We start from the raw sequence: 20,212 nt of genomic DNA on the forward strand, positions 1-20,212 counted from the left end.
TCTTCTGGACAGTGGAAAGAACCCAAGGACCCGGGTTCAAATCCCACCTTTGAAGCTTACCACCTGTGTGACCTTTGGCAAGTTGGTGGGTGAACCTCAGTTTCTCCATCTCTATAACAACGGTATTATACGAAATGGCTTCTGTGGAGCCTCCAGTCCTAAAGTGGTGACTCCATCTTTCCCATGGGTTTTTCCCCTGCTTAGCAGCAGGATTTGAATAGCTAGTCCAGCCCTCTACCAAGCCTGTCTACCAAGTTTCAGAGCTGGGAAGGAACCTGCGGTCACCTCCCTCCACCCTCCCCTCCCCATTTACCAGATAGGAAAACTGAGGAACAGAAACAGGGAGTGATTTGTCTACAGTCACCAGGCTAGGGAATAGTAACTAACAGGGGATCAAGAACTGAGTCTCCTGACCTAGTAAAGCCCCCTCTCCCCTACCCTGAACTCACTCCTTAGCTGGAGACCGACCCTCAGCTGCCAAAGAAGTTTCCCCTTCCAAAGAGCTCAAAGATAAATCATAACGTTTCCATTTGAATAATGTCCCCAACCTCCTGTCAGCCCGGGAGTGAGCCTTTGTTTTCTTCTAAAGAGCTACCCAACTTTTCTTTTTATTAAAAATGGGTGGTGGGGCAGCTAGGTGGCGCAGTGGATAGAGCACCGGCCCTGGAGTCAGGAAGACCTGAGTTCAAATCCAGCCTCAGGCATTTAACACTTACTAGCTGTGTGACCCTGGGCAAGTCACTTAACCCCAATTGCCTCACTTAAAAAAAAATGGGTGGGAGGGGCAGCTAGGTGGCGCAATGGATAGAGCACCAGTCCTGGATTCAGGAGGACCTGAGTTCAAATCCAGCCTCAGGCATTTAACACTTACTAGCTGTGTGACCCTGGGTAAGTCACTTAACCTCAATTGTCCCACCAAAAAATTAAAAAAAAAAAAAAAAAGATGGGAAACCCAGCAACTCCGGAACAAAGAACACTACCTAGAACCGGGGGAAGAGAACCAGGCCTGGAGTCCAGAGACCTACTGGCCCTGCAGCCCTGGGCCAAGGCCCTGCCTCTCTCTGAAGCTCAATCACCTCACTTCTAAAAAGAGGGGAGCGCCAGGGAGCCTTTTGAGAGTCTAGGGACATGTGAGGACCCCTCCTCAGAATCACATTTGCAAAGGGATAGAATGAACTACATGGAATTACAAAGGAAACACATTATACTGAAATGCAGTTTTCAAAAAAAGGTCACAGACCCCAGGTTAAGAAATCCTGAACTAGATGGTCACTTAGGGAATCCTCAATCTGACACTCTCCGTTCTAATGTCTCCTTTACCCCAACTGAGCTCTGAGCTATTTTAAGGCCCCATCCCAGCCCTGATGTTCCCTCTCCTGAGGCCCCTCCAAACTGACATTCCCTGTTCTAAGTAAGGGCCCTCCCAACTCTGGCATTCCCTGTTCTAAGGCCCCTCCAAATTCTGAATTTAATGTTCTAAACTCTCCTAGCTTTGACATACCCTGTTCTAAGGCCCTCTCAGGTATTCAATTTTAGCATTCTAAGATGAAATGATTAATATTTTTCTTTCTTTTCTTTTATCTCTCTCTCTTTTTTTTTTTTTGGCAAAGCAATGAGGGTTAAGTGACTTGCCCAGGGTCACACAGCTAGTAAAGTATCAAGTGTCTGAGGCTGGATTTGAACCCAGATCCTCCTGAATCCAGGGCCGGTGCTTTATCCACTGTGCCACCTAGCTGCCCAATGATTCATATTTTTCACTGAAATTCTTGCACTATAGTCTGGCAACAGCTGACAAACATGCCTTGGGCTCCTGCCCACCGCTTCATGGGCACAACCCTTCTCTTCATCTGTAAGAGGGAATACCAGCAGTGCCACTGCATCCCTTAGGAAGTGCCAATGAGCCAAGGACTTTGGAAGCTCGGGGGCTGTCTTCTCAATAGGAGCCAAGTGTCCTGAGGGGTCAGAGCTGGGAGGGACCTTCCTTCCTCACACTCTCAGGGTACAAAACGTTTAGTAGTGACTAGGAATAAAGAGCCCATCCTTCTGGGCCAAGCCTCTTCCTCCCTCAAGGCTAGAGTCTCCTCATCCGCAGGCTTTGACCTTTAGGGTCCTTCCATCTGGGACAAGCCCTCCCTCTGTTCTGACATTCTAAGATCAGTTAAGAGCAAACTTCCACATTTCCACATAGGAAGGTATTATGCCAAACTTGGGTTTGCTCTCACGAGCAAACATTTCCTTCAATTATCAAATCATATTTCACTTAAACCCAAGAGGCAGATTTTCTTAGCAAGAACATTGTGGGGGAAGGGAGGAGGGGAGAGAGGGAAGGAGACTGGGAGGATGGGAAACCCACCCCACAGAGCTTTTGTTCCCATTTCAAAGTCCATAAACTCCCTGAGAGCAGGAACTGTGTCATTTTTGTCTTTGTATCCCTGTCACCTAACACAGTGCCTCACATACAGTAAGTGCTTGATAAATGCTCGTTAACTGAGCTCATTTTTTTCTCTTTGGCAGACCAGTAGAAAGAGCACACAAAGATTCTAGAGTCAGATGACTTGGGTTCAAATCCCATCTCTGGTACTTACCACTTGAATGAGCCCAGACAAGTCATTTGTTTCCTTGTCTGTGGGGTGACAGGGTTAGACCAAATACTCTCTGAGATCCTTAGGAATTTTATACCTATGGTTCTCTTGATAGGGCCTTAGGAAAAAGGATGCTTTTGCTTCCAGCTATTTGTGTCCACTGGCTGACTATTAAAAGTAAATCCACCAGTAGGGGCTCCTGAGCTACTGTATAAGGATTCTGAACCCACAGAATTCCTTTATAAGGTGGCAGCCACTCCCTGAAGGAACCCAACCAGAAAACCTTCCAGTGGGTGAGTTGAGGAGGTATCCCAGAAGGGGCACTATACAATGTTCACTTCCACCTCTGACACCTCTTGCTTTGTGACCATGGATAAGTCACTTAAGTGACTCTTAATTGCAAGAGTAGGTGTTGATCTGCATTGAGGGAGGGAATTTTCTCACTGGGACTTCCCTACACTTAAAAAAAAATCTGGATTTTTCAAAAAATCTCACCTGCCTCCATGGTCATTTTAGAAAGACAATCCATGGCTAAAATGATTAATGCCAACTGAGAAGAGTGATACCACCACCCATGTAAACATCTCAATCCATTCTACTATACAGTCTTAGAACTTAGAATTAGATTTTTTGGTTCTTTTGGGGAGGGGCAGAAGGGTGGGTGTGAGTGGCCCAGTTAACATACTTTTTTTGTTGGTGATGATCTGGCTTACCCAGTTACCTTGGAGATTCTCCTATTTATTCACTTTGCCTACAGGGAAAATTACGCATAATTACCACTTGGACCCCAGAACCAAGTCAATGATGCCTGAGCATCCTTGGTCTCCCACTGTGATGCCTGTCAAAGGACACCATCTGACACCAGGAGGCTGGCACCTAGCACTGGGGCCTGTTTCATTATGCCCAAGAAAGTCCTGATCATCTATAATCTGAAGGCTGGACTAACTAACTGACCTTGGTATTCCTTCCAGCTCTGAATCCATGGTTAGGCAGTCCTATTTCACAGATGAGAAAGCCAAGGCTCAAATAAGTGACTGCCTCAAAGTCCTACATCTAAGGAAATGTCATGTAGGCAGGATTCAGTTCCTAGTCCCTGTGACTCCAAGTCTAGCGCTCCTTAGACTCTGCCACGCTAGAGAAAGCTGCGGAACCCGTAAGCTTGGCAGGACCCGTTTCCTGAAATCATATCAGCTTTCAAATGTCTCTTTAGTGATGGGGAAAAAAACCACAGATTCAGCATGAACCATATGCAAAGAAGGTTGGGAATAGACATAATCTCTTCTAACTTTGGAAGACAAATATAACTCCTAAGATCAAAAATGTTCATTGAATGCAGGAAGGAGCAGACTCTAAGATACAAATTCTCTCATCTGACTTTCTAGAGCCTCCAGTCATCTCACCAGCCTCACTATGACCTTACTATTGATCCACTGGGCTTTGCCCAAGCTAATTGAGACCTGTGACCCTCCTCCCAAAAGATCAAGGTCATAAGGCCATGTAAATGTCAGCTAAATGTTAAAGGCAGGACCGACCCAGATTCACACACACACACACACACACACACACACCATCTCCCTTACCTCCCATGGAAGGCTAGAACGCCTTCCAATTCCGTTCTTCCTATCAAGCCTTCTGGGATTTAAGCCAACTCTTAAAATGCTCTCTACCCATTATCTACTCAACTGGCCAGTAAACTAGTTGAAATCGCCCCCCACCCCACCCCCCCAGGCCTCAGTTTGTTTTGGAGGGTTTTTTCCATCTGTACATCTGAGTGGGTTAGATAGGTCAACCTCTAAGCTGCCTTCCAGCTCTGCCACTCTCTATGGGCCTTTCTGGCTTTGACAGTCTCTATGACTCTCTGACATTCTGTTTTGTAAGTACTCTGCTAATTCGTAAGTCATTCCACAATCTGTGGCTTTCAGATTGCAAACATGAATCAGAGAAATTTAGAACTGAATGGGACGTCAGAGACCAGCTGCTTGTCTATTTGAGGAAAGGCGTCTTTAGTGTCTTTTATTTCATCATCTAAAGTACCTACTTTGGGCACAAGGGGTGACAGGGCTTAGTCCGGTACCCTTACCCTCATAGAGTTTACAATCTAGTGGAGGAGAACCCTATCCCCAGGGGCACAGGGAAATATAATACTCATTATCTAGTCCATTTTTGATGTTGTTAAGTCGTTTCAGGTATATCCAACCTGCCATGACCCAATTAGGGTTTTGTTTTGGGTTGGGGGTTTTTTTTAGCATAAATACATGAATAGTTTCCTTTTCTAGCTCATTTGACAGATGAGGAAACTGAGGCAGAGTTAAGTGACTTGTCCAGGGTCACACAGCCAGTAAGTTTCTGAGGCTGGATTCAAACCTATGAAGATGAGTCTTCCTGATTCCAAGCCCAGTGCTCTATCTACAATACCACCTAAGCTGCCCAACATTACAAATAAAACAAGGCCCCAAGTCCACATCAAGTAAGGGGAAGATAACTACCACAGCACACAGCAGGTGCCAAATCAAAACTTCTTCTAACTCAGTTTCTTTTCTATGGGGCAATCTATGACTTGCAGAATTCAAATCTTGGCTCTGTTACTGCCTGTATGACCTTAACAAGTTACCCCCCAAGCCATCCCAGGCCTCAATTTCACCCTCTGTACAGGGAAGGAATTAGATTGGGTGACCTCCAAGGTCCCTTTGAACTCTGAACTCCAGCATCCTAACACAGTTTTCTGACTACTAATTCTCCACTCTCTGTGCTGTATTACACTGCCCGTTCTAAATCGAGATCACCAACCCTGATTCTCTCAATAGCCTCACCTTAAGTCAACACCCACCTGGACTACGTGGATCTTTTGTGAGTAAAAGGATTCGTAAAATAAACTCAACTTAAGAGACTTGAATCTCACCCCTGACACTTACAGCCAGATGGCTTGGGGGAACTCACTTGAACTCAGTATCTCACGGGAGAGGCTGCATGGATGACATAGTGAATAAAGTGCTAGCCTTGGAGGCAGGAAGGCCTAGTTTTTCAATCCCTCTCCTTTGACTCTTACTAGCTGTAGGACCTTGGACAAGTCACCTGACATTTCCAAGTCTCAGCTTCCTCCTCTAATAGAGACCCTATCACTTCAAAATCCCTTCTAGCTCTAGACCTGTGACCTTCAGCCAACCTAGCAATGAATGCCTGGATCAGAATCAGAAGGGGCAGGAAATCAGAGCAAATGTTGACCGGAACCATGCCGTGTGAAGAAAAGAAACATTTTTATAAAATTATAAACAATAAGAACACTCAAGGAAACCCAGTGAACAATCAACTTGTGTAATTATAATGGCCAATCTTGCCTGAGTGGAGATGAAGAAAACACACCTTCAATCCGCATGGCTCAGTGGAAAGATGAATGATCCTATATCAGTCACTGAATTTGAGTTCAAATCCTGACACTGTCACTTAGTTCCTGTGGGTGTGTCTTTGAGCAAGTGACTTAACCTCTCCGGGACTCAGTTTCCTGCTCTGTAAAATGAAGGGCAGCTAGGTGGCGCAGTGGATAGAGCACCGGCCCTGGAGTCAGGAGGACCTGAGTTCAAATCTGGCCTCAGACACTTGACACTTACTGGCTGTGTGACCCTGGGCAAGTCACTTAACCCCAACTGCCTCACCAATCAATCAATCAGTCAATCAATCAATAAAATGAAGGGGGTCAGCTCTGGAGAGGTAAGGGTCTACAGGTTTGCAATGGTGTCAAATTGAGTCAATATACATTGGGTTGTTTCCCTTAGCAGACTTTTCTTTGTTCCAGGGGAAGACACGGGTGGAGGAGGTATATGATTGTGATTTGTTAAGAAAACCTTTTGTTTTTTTAAAGAAATAAAATGTCAACTTGCCACAGGCTGTCCACTCTAAAAGTCTTTCTCTTCATGCAGATGCTAGCAAATCTGTTTCCAAACCCTATTTATTTAGGGAAATCCCAATAATGATTGAGTTCCAGCTAAAGAACCTCTAGGCCCAAGCCCATCCTAGAATGCAGTACCATGGTGATGACTTCCAAGGCCCCTCCCAGCTCACTCAGAGCCTTTGAACCTTAAAGATGCTGGCAGCCCAGCAAGGTGGTTGGGGGAGGCCCCCAATGTCTCCCTGATCACTAACACCTTAACAGAACCAGTCTGTAACTCACTGACATTTTCAAAGTCAGCCACACCAAGGAGAGTGAATGCCCCGAGTAAAAAGTTACTCATTAAACCAAACCTACTAAGCAGGGCTGGCCAGGAGTGGCCCTGCCCCCTGGAAATCAATTTCCCCAAACTGCTAGATTAAAAGGGTCACACCTCAGATATAACAGATTAGACACAGTTGAAGAGACAGAAGGAAGCCTCCTGAGAGGAGCAGGGCTAAGATATATACAAGGAGTGTTGGGGGGGGGGGTAAACATTTGGCCCACCCCCACCCCATCCAAAAGCCACATTCCCCACCCACCGCAAAAGATAATGGATAATCTCAGGGAAAGTTAAGTATCAGCCTGGCATTAAACACAGACATCAGAACCAGTTTTAGGGCAAATTATGGATGTCAGACACTCAATTATCTCCTCAGAGATAATGAGGTTTAAGTGAAGTGTCCTAGTCTACCAGGAAAGGGGTTGGAGGCCCTGAGCCGGCCAGGCTGGAAGGTCAGATTCGGGGAGGGGAGCCATAGGCCACTTCCTTGAAGCTCGAGGTCACCCCTCCTTTTCCCCTCGGGGCCCCCTGCCTCCAGTGGTCCAGGCCCTAGCCAGGGGACCAGGCTGCCTGGGCCCAGCCAGGCTTGGGGGCGGGGAAGGCAGGATGACAGAGAGAGAAGGGGAAATCCTAGGCAGCTCCCGGGAGAGTTGGGGTTAGGTTGGAGCTGGCCGCCTGAGCCCTTAATCCCATCAAAGCGACTTTGTTGTTCTCCCAGCCGAGCCTCCGAGCAGATGTGGGGGAGCCAGGAAGGGGGAGAGCCGCTCAGCCCGGCTCAGCACCCTCAGGGACCCTCAGGGACCCCCACCCCCACGCCATTGGCTTCCCTTCCAAGGTCCTTTGTACGAGAAGGTGGAAATCCACGCGGGGCTTGGGTGCGCCAGGGAACACGAACGCCCCAAGAGATTGGCGAGGGAGTCTTTCGGTTCCCCCGGGAGAGGAGAGGACCGGAGTCTGGCTCTCGGGGTATGCGCCCGGAGAGGCTCTGCGGCCACCACGGGTCTCCGGGCCTTTCCCACGCCCCGGGCGCCGTGGGTCCGCAAGGGCTCCACGGAGGTTTAGGAAAGTGGGATTCCCCTTCACTTCCCCCGATACTGGCTGCCTCCAAGTCCCCAACATTCCCAAGAACCCTGATCTCTCCCTGGGATCCCAGCTCTGATCTCCTATCCTACACCCACACCCGCAACCCCAGTGTGGGGGAATCCACTCTGAGCGAAGCCCAAATCCCGGCAGCGGTTCAATTCCCCCCTCCTCCCCCCCCCCCCCCCGCCTTTCGAGAGATCCACTCACTCCCAGCCCAGGATCCACTAAGGCACCTCGGACGGGGGACTGGGGGGTGTGGGGGGGAGGGACAGAGAAGGAATCCACTGGTTCCCGGTCCCAGCTCCCCGGCGGGGCCTCAGGATCCCGGTGAAGGCCCCCCAGCCCCTGGCTCCCAAGTCCGGGAGGAAGATCTCTTGGGATCCACTCTTCTCCCCACTGCCGGTGCCTCGGACCTCACTCCTTCCCCGCCGCCCCCACATCAGATCCTCTCCTGGACACTCGGGGAACTTTTCTCCCCGGGCAGAAAGTTTCCGGGCGCCAGGCACTCACTCAGCCGCCCGGGTCCGTGGGCTCCACAGCCGCCGCCGCCTCCGTCCGCTCCTCGCTCGCCCCTCGCCCGGGGCACCGCCATCGCCCGCCCTCCACCTGCAGCCCTTTCGCCCCGGGCCGGACGGGCAGGCGGGCGGGCGGGCGGCGAGGCTCCCTCCCACCCTCACGCCCCGCCCCTCCCCGCCGGCCCGCGGTGCAACCTACCCTGCGGGGCCAGGGCTACGGGACACCTGCCGCCACCTGCGCCGAGCCGCGCTGCGCTGCCCAGCCTCGGCGGCCGGCGCGCAGCCTAGCCTGCTGGGGCGGGGAAGGTGGGGGGCGCCGGCGGGGGGCGGGGCCAGCGTGAGGGGCGGGCCCGGGGCCGGGGGCCGCCGGGGGAGGGGGCGGGGAAGCGCCTCCGTGGTCATGGCAACCTCGAGTCCGGCGGCGCCTGCGCCGGCTGGGGCCCGGGGCGGAGCAGCGCGCGTGGGGAGCAAGAAGGGGGCGGGCCGGCTGGACGTCTGCCCCGGAGGTGGGCCGGGAGCGGCCGGCCGTGGGATTGGTGGGCCGGGCCGAACCTGGGAATGCTGCTCGGAGGAGGCGTTCGGGGGACGTTCAGCAGCCGCGTAGGGACCCCCTTCCTTCCCCCGGGCCCGATGCCTGGTTAGGGAGTCTGAGGCTGGGGGCCAGTCCCGGAAAGCCCCGGCGGCTGGCCCCGGAGGTTAAGGTCCGCAGACCCGCGGCCGCGCTGCTGCCCAACCCAGAACCAAGCCAGCCTGCGCTCAGAACGTCTGCGCCCTGGGCTTAGAACGTCTGCGCTCTGTCCATAGAGCGTCTGCGCTCAGGCCTTAGAACACCTGTGCCCTGGGCTTAGAACGTCGCCCCATTCCCCGAGGACTCCCAGTCTCCCCCTTCTCTCACTCCTCTTCCCCCACGCTCAGCGCCCCCACACACCCGGATGACGGTGTAAGAATTTCAGTCCCCCCCCAAAGCAGGCAACCCTTACATCTACAAGTGAGGTGTCAGTGCCCTGCCGTGGGCAGAAGGGGTAACGGCACCTCTCTGACCACAGGAGCCGGGCTGCAAGGGATCTTCCGCAATGCTTAAGGTCAATTTCCTCTTGGACACTTCCTAGCCTGCTGGGCGAGTCTGCGCAACTCTAGTCTTCTGCACCGCCTTCTGCGGCTTTGGAGGACTGGACTGAGGGGGCGTCCCTTTCCCTCAGGGGTTTGCTGCTCTCCAGTCAGTGTGCCCCCACCCCCAAGACCCCAAGGGGGAACACTCACCAGCTGAAGGATTTTCGGCAAGTTACTTAAAAGCAATTGCTCTCAGGGAGCTTATTCTTACAAAAACCTTGCAGAGTAAATACATTTTTTTTAAAGTGTAGATTTGCGATTTCACCTGCGTAGGTGGCCTCCCCAGGTTTCAGCTCCAGTCCCAATTCTGCAGGAAGTCTTTCCCAGGCGCCCTTAATATTACTAATTTATGCTACAGTTATTTTATGTTGTCACCCCCCCCCTTAGACTGTGAACCCCTTGAGGGCAGGGGCTCTTTTACCTTTGAATTCCTAGCGCTTAACACGGGGCCTGGCACATAGCAGACATTTAATAAATGTTTAGCAGTAACTGTACTGTAGACAAACTTCTCTGTAATTAGTCTTAGAATTAGTTGCCTGAAGCACTGAAAAACTAAGTGGAAGAGGGATATCACAGTGTGTGGGATCAGAACTCAGGATTTAAACTCGTCTTCTAAGACTGGCCCTTCAGCTATTGCCAAGCTGCCTCTGCCTCTCAAATACATTAATACCAATGCTCAGAAGACAGATCGACTGTGCTCACTACAATCATATTCCCATTACCTCTAAAACTAGACTGGGCACAACTTCTCTCTAGTGGTTTCTTTGAGAGGACACATACCATTCAGTCAGGATAGTTAGCGTGATTTAAACCCTAGCTTCTTAAACTGTAGGTGGAGACCCCATATGGGGTCACATTACTGAATGTGGTTTGGCACCAGTAAAAGGTTATATATACCTATTTTATATACCTAGATACCTCCGTGGAGTAAAAACTTCTTGGGTGAAAATGGGTCACAAGTGGAAAAAGTTTAAGAAGTTCTGGTTTAAACTTCAAAACAGTATCACAGACCTCATCCCTTTAATTAGGATTAGCAGCAGTCTGCATCAAAACACTGTAATAAAGTTACAATCATTTATTAAGTACCTACTATATGCTATGGTAAGTCCTGGGAAGACAAATTGAGACAGTTCTGCCCTCAAGATGCTTGCAGTCTCCTTTGGATGATACAGAATGCTCTAAGATAAGTGAATGTAGGTATGGGCATGAAGGGAGGGTTGTTGTTTGTCCTTCGTTCCTGAAGAGCACTGATGACATCAGGAGGGTGATGTCTTGACTTGCAAGTTAGGCAGAGTGGTACAGAGTCATCAGCGCCACTCTCTCCTCCAGAACCATCAGAGGCCAGTGGCAAGACATAATTCAGGATGACTGATGATGACCCAGGATGCCATGGTGGGGAGGGTGCTAACAAATAGGGGAATCAGGAAAGGTCTCCTGAAGGAGATGACATTTGAGCTAAATTTTGAAGAGAACTGAGGTTTCAGAGGCAGAGATGAAAAAAGAGAACATTTCAGGTATGAAAGATACAATGAGGTGTGTGCAAAGATGTGGTAGCAGGAGGGAAAATGTAATGTACAGGCTTAAGTAGGTTCCTTTGACTGCAGCAGAGTGCTTGAAGGGGAGTGCTATGCAATCAGCCTACCTAAAGAGGTAGGCTGGAGACAAATACACATTTGGGAAATTGCGAAATTATTCTAATGTCTCCAAACTTTCCCCAGAAATAAAAACCCATTTTCCAAACTGTCCTCATCCTTCTTGTGATGTTCTATGTCGGGTACACTGTGGTCTTTGAAAAACAGAAACTGATGATCACTCAGAGGGCAATGGAGAAATGTGTGGGCTGCTAGACAGTCTGGCAGTTGAGGTTCAAGATTGGATTGAAATAAGAGAATCACAGACCATCTAAGAGTTAACAAAATGAGGTTTACTTAGCCATAGCAGGAAATGGAATATTTGTCAAGGAAATAGCATTGATTTGGTTGGGGATAGCTTCCCCTAACTCTGGGATGGCTATGCTGGTTGGCTGGTCAAAACCCTATTTGGCTGGCTTTTTTTAAGCTAGTAGGAGGCTTCTTAAGTGGTTCAAGCCTTACTTGGCTCCCTCCACCAATTAAGTCCAGAGGATAGTTTCAGTACCTTTTAAGGAATAACCAAGCTAGCCAACATGGCAGATGTTTCTCCTACCATAAGGTGCATGGTAGGTGTGCAGAGGCTGCAACTCATTACAGATCATTGTAGCCTGGGTGAGTTCCTTAGAGCATGTGCAGATCTACTCTGCCTGCTTCCAATGCAGTCCCCTGGAAATTTGGGGGAGCCATGAGTGGCTGAGGTGTTAACACTGCAAGTTAACTCTGAAAAGCCTTCCATTTGTCTGCAGAATCAGAACAGGTGACTCAGTAGTTGCTGAGGTAGAATTAAATGCACATACAAAATGTATCTCTTGGGGCAGCTAGGTGGTGAAGTGGATAGAGCACTGGCCCTGGATTCAGGAGGACCTGAGTTCAAATCCAGCTTCAGACACTTAACACTTACTAGCTGTGTGACCCTGGGCAAGTCACTTAACCCCAATTGCCTCACCAAAAAAAAAAAAAAAAGAAGAAGCATCCCTTGACCACCTTGGGGTTTGTCTGTTTTTCTCTTGGTTTCCTGTTAGGAAGACTGCTTTGAGCTTTGTCCGTAAGCCCACTTATTTATTTTATGTATGTTCTTTTCTGCTATGAGACAAACGAGTGCCCCAAGGTGGATGGATCCAAAGAGCAACATGGTGATGCCTAGGGATTCAAAGGAATTCAGCAACCAAAGTCAGCAGTTCAGTCCACTGGAACTGGTAGCTAAAGGTGCTAAAGGTGCAAGAAGTAGGATGGGGATGAGCAGGAAGTGACCTTTGTGGGCATTTCAAGGTCTAGAGAGATAGTACAGTAGCAGCTGAGCAGCCCAGCAGCAAGGTGGTACAGTGAATAGAGCCCAAGACTTGGAGTCAGGAAGACCTGAGTTCAACTAAGCAAGGCGGGGAGAGAGGAAACTAGCAGCAGCATAGCTTCCCAGCCTAGCAGTAGATAACCAGCTAAATCCCAGAGACCCAGAGATCCCATTCATGACTAGAGGCAGCAGCAGTGACCAACAACAGAGAAGCACCAGCAGAAGCAGAAAGAAATGTCATCCAAGTACAGCAACAGTTTATCAAGGTCCTTCATGGTATAAAAAACAGTGCCATCTGTGGCCTCACCAGAGGTATTGGTCCCCTAGGCTGAACTGGGCTTCCCATTCAGCAAGGAACCACACTAAGGAGAAAAAAGGGAAAACGCAAAAGGAAAAAAAAGGACTTCTAAGTTCAGGAATCAATAGGTATCCCCTTTCCACATGTGTGTTCTATATTTATTCCTCTCTACCTTTTGCTTTAAGTTAAGACCATTCTCCTCAGGGACTGTATGAGCGGAGACTGTGCTCCTATTTTGAGGTGGTAGGGGGAATATTTTGTACCAAAAGTTCTTATTATACCTTTTCAGTAGATCCTTTTAAAAAGCAAACTAGTAGGGGCAGCTAGGTGGCGCAGTGGATAGAGTACCAGCCCTGGAGTCAGGAGTACCTGAGTTCAAATCTGGCCTCAGACACTTAACACTTACTAGCTGTGTGACCCTGGGCAAGTCATTTAACCCCAATTGCCTCACTAAAAAAAAAAATAAAAGCAAACTAGTTGATTGATAATGGAGAACACACTGGTGGGGGCTCATGAGATAGATACAATGTTACAAATCACAACTCCTCAGGAATACTCCTAGAATCTTGAGGGGGGATAGTAGTTGTTTTTGCCTCTGGGAATCTAAAATCATGAGTGAGAATAGAAATCGAGGAAGTGACCTTAAAACTTCACACCAGGAATTGTGGAGAAGACAGTAAAGGTTAGTATCTAAAAAAATGAATGAGGGGCAGCTAGGTGGCGCAGTGGATAGAGCCCTGGCCCTGGATTCGGGAGGACCTGAGTTCAAATCCAGCCTCGGACACTTGACACTTACTAGCTGTGTGACCCTGGGCAAGTCATTTAACCCTTATTGTCTTGCAAAAAAAAATTTAATTAAAAAATGAATGAGAAGAAAATATGGGCTGATTATGTAGCATAATCAAGGTACAGCCCACATCTTCCATTAATACCCTATCAACCTTAAAAGAAATTGAGAAAAGCCCCCAGCATTTTGGGTGGACCTCCAATGGCACATTTATGAGGAAATATGGGTAAGAGCCACATAGGATGAGCAGGTATGTGACATGACAGGCTATGATCTACATTATGGAGTTCACAGATCAATTTGAACATGTGCCAGGTCCTGTGGGGAGAGAGAGGGAGGGAAGGAAGGAAAGAAAGAAAGAAAAAGAAGGAAGGAAAGATGAAAAGAAGGATGGAGGGAAATACTGCATGGATATATAAGGTAAGGAGTTGTTGTTGTTGTTTGTCCTTTGTTCTCAAAGAGGCCCATGGCATCAGGGTGATGCCATGATTTGCACTGAATTGGATTATCATTGTTATTATTGGGGGGGGCAGGGCAATGAGAATTAAGCAAATTGCCCAAGGTCACACAGCTAGTAAGTGTCAAGTGTCTGAGGCTGCATTTGAACTCAGGTACATACATCGGGATGACTGGAGATGGCCATGGATGTTTAAAGCAATTAGGGTTAAGTGACTTGCCCAGGATCACACAGCCAATAAGTGTCTGAGGTGAGATTTTAACTCAGGTCCTCTTGAATTCAGGGTCAGTACTCTATCCATTGCACCACCTAGCTGTAGTAGGGAGTGATGGTACAGCAAGATGGCACAGTGGATAGAGTGCCAGGCCTGGAGTCAGAAAGACCTGAATTCAAATCTAGCCTCAGACACTAGCTGTGTGACCCTGGCCAAGTTACTTCACTATTTGCCTCAGTTTTTTCATCTGTAAAATGAGCACAGTGCCTTCTCTGATGAGGGCATGCCATGCTGGGAAGTCCTTTGCCAGCATCTTCCATGTCTCACAATCGATTCCAAAGGTCTTCAGAGAAACCTTGAGAGTGTCTTTGTATCACTTCTTTTGAACACCAAGTGAGCACTTGCTTTGTATGAATTCTCCAAAAAATAGTATTTTAGGCAAACATGTGTTTAACATTCAAACAATGTGACCAGACCATCTGAATTGCTCTCTCTCCAGTAGAGTTTGAATGCTTGGCAGTTTAGCTTGAGAAGGGACCTCAGTGTCTGGCACCTTATCCTGCCAGGTTATCTTCAGCCTTCCTAAGACAATTCAAATGGAAGTGATTCAGTTTCCCAGCATGGCTCTGGTAGACTATCCAGGTCTCACGGGCATACAACTATGAGGTCAGCACAATGGCTCTATAGACCTTCAGTTTGGTAGACAGTCTAACACTTCTCTTCCACACTTTCCTTTGGAGCCTCCCAAATACTGAGCCAGCTCTGGCAATGTGTGTGTGAACCTCATCATCTATGAGGATATCCCTAGAAAGCATACCACCAAGGTAAGTGAACTCATCCACAGCATTCAGAACTTCTCTGTTTGCTGTAACTGATGGTTTCACATACAGATGGTGTGGTGCTGGCTGGTGAATATCATCTCTTTTCTTAGTTTTAATTGTCAGGCCAAAATTAACATAAGTGGCAGAGAATTGATCCACAATCTCGCATCTCAGCCTCAGAGGTTGCATCAAGTGCACAGTCATCTTCCAACAACAACAAAAAAAAAATCACACACCAACTCTCCCTCCACTTTAGTCTTGGCCTGTAGCCTTTTCAGGCTAAATAATTTACTGTCAATGTGGTAGCTTACTTTGATGCCATTTTAGTCTTTGTTGAAAGCATCTGATGATATTGTCGAAAACATCATGCTAAAGAGAATGGACGCAAGCTCACTCCATGGGTGACTGGGAAAACACAAGAGCGTTGTGTAACATCCAGGACCTAGGCGAGCATGCCAAAGACCAATCTAAGCAGTGTATATTTTCATCCTGGAGGCAATAATGAGCCATCGAAGGTTGTAAAGCAAGGGAAGTGACATAGTCAACATCGTGCTTAGAAAGCAGAAAAATCCTTTTGGCCCCTACTGACATACTTCTTCCAGCTAACACGATGCCTTAACCCTGCTGTTCCAATGCACTTTTCACCATCGGGTCCTTGAAAAGGGAAGCAGAGGCCAGCCTTCCAACAGAACACACTGGACAGGGAGGCTTGTTGATTTAAAGGGGTCAAATAAGGAGACGCATGAGTCTGGCATTGGTTTATCAGGGAGTGGGTTGAATTCTCCCAGCCCAAATATGACCTTCAATGGAAAGGAGAAATTCAAGCCAGGGAAGGTTCCAGGGCTTGGTTTCTGAAAGAAGAGAGAAGAGAGCCAGAGACCATGACTAGGAGCATGACTGTGACCCTGGGGATCTGCAAACCCAGTAAGGGTAAGGAATTCTTAGTTTGGAAATAAAGGACAGAGGCCAGGGTGCTTGTCCTCAAGGTAGGGGAGAAGGGCCTGAAAGGGACTACTTCCCAAGGGTGATTTCACAGGAGAGTCAGGGACGCTACCAGGCTTGGAGAAATATAATGAGCACAAAGGGAAAAAACCAAACAAACAAACAAAAAACATCAGACCAGAACTGAGAACACCCAGGAAGGTTCTGGTCCCAGGAGTTTGGAGTCTAGAGAATAAGTAAGGGTGGGGTCGAAAGCACAATGTGTTAAGATCCTAAAAAGGATCTGGTTTCCAAATAAGCTGCTCTTGTCATTTACCATTTGTGTGATTCTGGGTAATTCAGGGAACCTCTCCAGATCTTAACTTTTCCATCTGGAATAGAATATGACGACTGTCATCTTATAGCCCTTGGAGCTTTGTGAAATACTTTAGCTAAGGGATAAAGGTTTTCAGGGTACCCCTGACCATTGAAGTCCTCTCGGTATGCTGTCAGAGTTGGGATGGTCCATCTGAGGTCCTTAAGAATCCATTTACATGTGAAATGGTCAGGAAACTCAGTTGAGGAGAGATAGAGACAATGGACCGGCTCCTTGGGTGGTCAGGGTGCCATTTCTAGACACATTCAATTTCCTGGGAGAGTCTTGGTTCAAAAATGAGGCGACTAGGGGGCGGCTAGGTAAAACAGTGAATAAAGCACCAGCCCTGGATTCAGGAGTACCTGAGTTCAAATCCGGCCTCAGACACTTGACACTTACTAGCTGTGTGACCCTGGGCAAGTCACTTAACCCCCATAGTCCTGCGCAAAAAAAAAAAAAAAAAAAAAAAAAAAAAAAGAGGTGACTGATTCTAAAAAGTCAGAGTTGAAGAAAGCCCATCGGGGGGAAGAACCAAGCTCTTGAGGATACTCTCCACTCTTGGGAAGTTGCTTGAGCCTCTGGCAAGTGTATCCCCTGACAAACTGTAAAATGTATCTGCCAACCAGTGAACAGTTAATCGTTAGCAGTCAGCCATGTTGTCTCAGCAGGAGCATGTGGCCATTGGAGTCATTTGCTTGTCCCGGGGGATTCATGGCCCAAGAAGAAAAGCCAAGGACTCGGCTTCCCCAAACCCAACTTTCTGTCAAGTGAGTAGGTGACCCTTGGCCTCAGGAGATGGTAGCCCCCAGACCCAAGCCTAGGAAAGAGCAGAACTGGGAAAGCTTCTCACTTGTCTTAGGGGGAAAGCTTTGACTCTTTCTGAAAAAACCCGGCAGTATACTGGCCAAGGATTGCAGCTGAGCAGGGAGATGACAATAGAGAATATGACCAGCCTGTGCCCAGCCTGGCCCAGCAGAGAGATCATGTTCCAAGTGCCTAGCTCTTCTCTGGCCAAAGAATGCACAAAAGAGAATAAGATATGATTATGCTGGAAAGGTGAGTCAGAGCCAGGCTTTAAAAGACAGCAGAGTTTGTATTTGATCCAAAAGGTAGGAAGTCACTGGAGTTTATTGAGTAATGGAATATCATGATTAGGCCCATGCTTTGGAAAGATCTCTCTGCAAGGGGCAGCTAGCTGGTGCAGTGAATCCAGGAGGGCCTGGGTTCAAATCCAGCCTCAGCCACTTACCAGCTATGTGACCCTAGGTAAGTCACGTAACCCCGATTGCCTAAAATAAAATAACATTTTTAAAGCCTCTGGCTGCAATGTGGAGGTTGGATTTGAAAGGAGAGACACTTAAGTTAGCAAGAACAATTAGTTGGCTATTGCAGTATTGCAGGCAAGAGGTGATGAGTGACTGGGGTAGGGAGGCAGGTGTGTAAGGAGGCATGTATGAGAGAGTTATCCCAAAGTGAGAAGGGCTGTCTTGGGAACCAGTGGTTTCTTCCTCGCTAAAGGTCTTCAAGCAAAGATCTTTATGACCAAGGATTTGAAGGGGTTAGGAGTATTTTCTGAAGCCCTTGGTACAGTGAATCTCAGAGTGCTTTTCGATACCCATTAGGTGGCACAGTGCCTGCCACAAAGTAAGAGTTTAATAAATGCTCACTAAAGAAGTATATGAGTTGTCTTTTTTTTTTAATTGAGGCAATTGGGGTTAAGTGACTTGCCCAGGGTCACACAGCTAGTAAATGTTAAGTGTCTGAGGCCAGATTTGAACTCAGGTACTCCTGACTCCAGGGCTGGTGCTCTATCCACTTCGCCACCTAGCTGCCCCCAGTGAGTTGTCTTTAATAGTGATAGAACCCAATTCTTGCCCTCATTAGTGCCAAGCTCAATGAAGACAACCCGTCAACCAATTAACAAGAATTTATTGGGGGCAGCTAGGTGGCTCAGGGGATAAAGCACTCGCCCTGGAGTCAGGAGAACTTGAGTTCAAATTCGGCCTCTGACACTTGACACTTAGTAGCTGTGTGACCCTGGGCAAGTCACTTAACCCCAATTGCCTCATACACAAAAATAATAATTTATTAAACAACTGTGGAGAATACAGTACAAAACTAAAGCCATCCTTTCCCTTAAGGAGCTTACATCCTATACGACTAGCCAGAGAAAACGCTGCCACACAACCAGACCGTCCTCCCTTTTCTCCCCACCATATTCACCGGCTTCCATTTTCCACCCTCTTTAGTCCAAATTCTGCAAAGATCAGTGAGAAAAACCAGGGCAAAAAAATCAGGGCTATTGTCTGAATCTCATCATGATAATACTCAAGGGTCTGGACATACCAGGAGTGCATTCCCTGATTAGAAAGAGGCAACCTGACCAGGTATCTGACCTTTAATAGCATTTATATAGTGGTTTAAGGGGTGCAAAGTTTGATCTTCCAGGAGACCTCCCTGGAGGGAGGAGCTCATTATTAACCCCACTTTACAGATGAGGTAGTTGAGTTGTTTCAATCATATCTAACTTTTCCTGACTCTATTTCTGGAGTGTTTTGCTATTTCCTTCACCAGCTCATTTTACAGATGAGGAAACTGAGAAAAACGGGGTGAAGTGACTTGCCCAAGGTCACACAGCTAGTAAGCCTCTGAGGTCAGATTTAAATTCAGATCTTCCTGATTCCAGACCCAACACTCCATCTGCTGTACCACCTAGCTGCCTTAAAGCATTTTCTTGTTTATTTAAGGTATCTCTTTTGCAAGAGTGAGAGCTCCCTGGAGAACTTTAACAAAATTTGGCAAGTCCCATCCAAAGCACTGGTACATGCCCAGCCCCAGCCTCCTGCAGAACTTCATGAGTTCTGGGAGCAGTTCTCTCCCATTAAGAGAATGGCAAGAAAGACCAACCATCCAAGCAGAATGACGCCCATTTGGGCTGTGACGTCATTCCTCCTGCTGAAGCATCTGCTAACCACCAAATGGTAAGGTAACAGTAACTGGCATTCATAATGAAACTGTTACATCCTGGTGAGTCAGGCTGGTATGTTGATAGTAGCTATCACTCCTCTTTCTGGTTAAGGTCTTCGGAGCACTATACATATCATCTGATTTAATCATCAAAACAATCCTGTGTGGCAGGTACTGTGGGCTATATTATCCCTATTTTATGAATGAGTAAATTAAGGCAGACAAAGGCTAAAGGTTAAGCTTGATCATCATCACCCACCTACTAAATGTCAGAGGCTGGATTGGAACCCAAGTCTTTCTGATGTAAAGTGCTACCTCTGTGAAGACTGGGAGATTGGAAGGGACCTTGGGAACACTGAAGTACCCTAAATTTTTACACAAGAGGAAACAGAGGAGATTCCTTTAATGTTTAGATTAGACTAGATTGACTGCTAAAGTCCCCTCCCCTCTCTCAATTTCTGTGATTTATTTTGAATATGGTTTGTATTTACTTATATATGTACACATCTCCTATAACAATTTAGCTCCTTAAGGGCCAGAACTACTTCATTTTGTTTTTGTATTCCCGGCACAATGCCTGGCTCCTAGTAGGTTCATAATAAATGCTTGTTGGTTTTGGTTTTTTTGTTTGTTTGAGGCAATTGGGGTTAAGTGACTTGCCTAGTGTCATACAGCTAGTAAGTGTCAAGTGTCTGAGGCCAGGTTTGAACTCAGGTCCTCCTGACTCCAGGGCCAGTGCTCTATCCACTGTGCCACCTAGCTTCCCATAATAAATGCTTGTAAATTAACTTAACAGCTGCTGATGCTTCTCTATCAATTTAAGATGATAACAATGAACATTAGTGTAACCTTTGGCTCAAAGGGCCAATTGCATGGAACTGTGTCACTGGTGGAGACTGATTACTCAATGCCCCTTGCCTATGTGAGGGCTGGGTGGAATTGGTGAGAATGGGAGAG

At 47.6% G+C, this 20,212-nt stretch overlaps 1 protein-coding gene across 2 annotated transcripts in view; it reads right to left on the reverse strand.

Annotated features, from left to right (window-relative positions):
* Positions 1-8,656, reverse strand: part of KIAA1671 (KIAA1671 ortholog) — a 226,733-nt gene extending 218,077 nt beyond the window's left edge. The window contains exon 1 of one of the 2 annotated variants that reach the window (XM_043963839.1): positions 8,585-8,656. The gene's annotated coding sequence lies outside the window, so the exon portion shown is untranslated. Of the gene's footprint in view, positions 1-8,380; positions 8,498-8,584 lie in introns of those variants that run through there. The other variant, XM_043963757.1, reaches the window with a different exon arrangement.
* Positions 8,657-20,212: the final 11,556 nt, after the last annotated feature.

This window comes from Dromiciops gliroides, chromosome 1, assembly GCF_019393635.1.
Source record: "Dromiciops gliroides isolate mDroGli1 chromosome 1, mDroGli1.pri, whole genome shotgun sequence".
Lineage (NCBI taxonomy): Eukaryota > Metazoa > Chordata > Mammalia > Microbiotheria > Microbiotheriidae > Dromiciops > Dromiciops gliroides.